At 45.3% G+C, this 2,643-nt stretch overlaps 1 pseudogene; it reads right to left on the bottom strand.

Moving 5' to 3' along the window:
• On the bottom strand, window positions 1-345 carry LOC106728215 (annotated as a pseudogene).
• Window positions 346-2,643: the final 2,298 nt, after the last annotated feature.

Raw genomic sequence — 2,643 nt, 5'->3', positions numbered from 1 at the left:
TCACATGTCCAACGAGTTGTCCATCAGCTCAAGGATCATTTCCTCCAATCCATCCACCTTTATGTGGCGCACGATGCGCCAGAACCGATACATGTTGTCCACGTACTGGCTACCAGAGTGGAGCGTCCACATCAAAGGCATGGTGAACGAGGTTAGCGTGCTTGGGGTGAGTGCGATATCCTCAATGGGGATGTCTACCTGGTGCAACAGTACTTTCAAGACATCTTCTGTCTCTATGATGAGGTGCAACCATGTGCGATTGTTTTCGTCCTCATACCCCGAGGGCCCACGCCTCAGGAGGATGGGGTGCGAGGTGAGGTGCACCTTCGACCGGAGCTCAGACATGACCCCTCCGTGGTCCAAGGAGCAACAGCCACAGCTTCTCAGAGCCTCTCGCTACTTCATTCCTGGTATCGAAAGACAGGGGATGGGGTCTCCAAATGCATTTTACGTCTACTTTTATCTTTATGGTTTTTACGGTTGTGTTTGTGGTTCTCTTTGGTTTATTTTGCAAATTAATAAATCTCAACCTTTCTTTCTTTTTAGCTTTAGATCTTAATTCTAGAACAATCTGTACAAAATGTACTTAAGGTAAAATATGACTCTATGAAGGTAACATGGTCCTATAGAATTTTAAAAACATTTTTTAAATGACAGTTGACTTAGAACATTAGGTTCCTGTCAAGGGTACACCCCAATAATTAGACATTATATAATGGACCAACAAATCATGCAATTAATCTCAAACCCATCTGACACCGTACACAGTTATCATAATATAACTAGAGGCTCAGTGCCCAAAATTCATGCACTTGGGGGGGTCCCTCAGTCAGCGCTTCAGCCTCTTCCATTTTGGGACCCCTTGGGGGATGTCCAACTGATGGCTTAGGCCCGCTTTATTGCTGCCATGGAAGCTCCCATCACCCCCCTGTGCTCAGCAGTTCTTAGCCTGGCTTTTGGGTGACTGGCGCTCCCACTGTTGGACTGCACTGACCACCGGTGGACAGCTCCTGTCATGGGCATCTGCCCCCGGTGATCAGTGCGTGTCATAGCGACCAGTCGTTCTGCTGTTTGGTCCATTTGAATATTAGCCATTTATTATATAGGATTGACTCAATGCTCTACTTTACTGTGCCATGACTATTCTTTTGTTTTTTTTCATATAGTTTTACTGATTTCAGAGAGGAAGGGAGAGGGAGAGAGAGAGAAAGATCAATGATGACAGAGAATCACGGATTTTTTGCCTGCTGCATACCCCTTACTGGGGATCAAGACTTTAACCAGGGCTTGTGCCATTACTGGGAATCGAATCGACATCTCCTGGTTCCTAGGTTTAAGCTGAACAACTGAGCCATGCCAGACGGGCTCTTTTCTTTTCTTTTCTTTTTTTCTTAATTAAAACTTTGTAGTTTGTTCAACTTTTATTTTTGTCCTGAAAACACCACCTTCTTTCTGATCATCTCAGAGGGAACTCACAAACCATAGAATAAGCCACCTCACGCAAATATTATGCAAATAATATGGTTTACCTTTAACAGCTGGCAGAAAAACAAAGCTAATGTCAGCGTCCAAGTGGGCTTATTAACAGCGGTCTTACTTCTCAAGTGCTGGTGAGAGAGGCACGACCAAAATATTCAGGGACAGACAGGCCTCTGGGATAGCTGATGAGACAAACAGGAATTAAGAGTCAGGTGAAACAGCAAGTAGGATTCCTGAGGTCTCATGACATCACTTATAGAATCATCTCTCCCTTCCCCAAACCTCAGCCATGCTCTTGGTAAGAGCTGTATGGTTTTGCTGCTAAACTCACTTCAGTCCACAAAGTCCAAATTCCTCCCTCAGATCAGACTCCATCCCTAATGATTCCTGCTCCTCATCACATCCATCTTTTTCTTAGTTCTTCTTCTTGCTCTGAAGGGAAAGTACTGCTCTTTGCTCCTTTCATCTGTGACCGGTATATGCTTCCCCCTGTCACCTGCAGAAAGAACATGGTGGCCATGATACACTTGTTTCCAGGAGTCCATGTACCAGAAATGTGTCCAGAAAAACAAGGTTCCCCTGACTCACACCCCAGAAACCAGTCCCATGAGACAGGTCGTGGTGAGGTAGGAAAGAGGTTTATTCAGGTGCCAGCAACCTGAGAAGATGGGGGAAGCTCGTCCCAAAACCCATCTGCACATCTCAGTGCAAGCAGAGGCTTTTATAAGGAGGGAGATTCCAAACAGAGCAAAGAGGTCAGGGGGCGGGGCTTGAGAAGTTTTCTACGTGCCCACAGACACAATCCAATCTGATAAGGATCTTGCATGTGGTCAGGTGTCGGTCCAGTGTGCGTCATCCTAGAATATGTCCTCCCAGTCCTAAGGTTGAAGGTCATTAAATCTCCCAGAACTGGGAAGGTCAGAGTTCGCATCTTGTAAAATTAGTTCCTAGGATTCTTATACAAACATGCTGTTTACCTACAAGCTTCATTATTAGTCAGAGTCTGCATTTACAGGAACAATTAGGAAACAATGGTGAGGTGAGTTGTAATTCCCACTGTGACATGAATGCTAAGATGCTTCATTCTTCTTCACGGTGTTTCCACCCTTTAAAAAAATCAAACAGGCCATAGCCGGTTTGGCTCAGTGGAAAGAGTGTCGGCCT

This window comes from Myotis brandtii, unplaced genomic scaffold (assembly GCF_000412655.1).
Source record: "Myotis brandtii unplaced genomic scaffold, ASM41265v1 scaffold5672, whole genome shotgun sequence".
Lineage (NCBI taxonomy): Eukaryota > Metazoa > Chordata > Mammalia > Chiroptera > Vespertilionidae > Myotis > Myotis brandtii.
The sequence above is the reverse complement of the archived record's forward strand: the minus strand, read 5'-3'. Positions and strand labels throughout refer to the sequence as shown.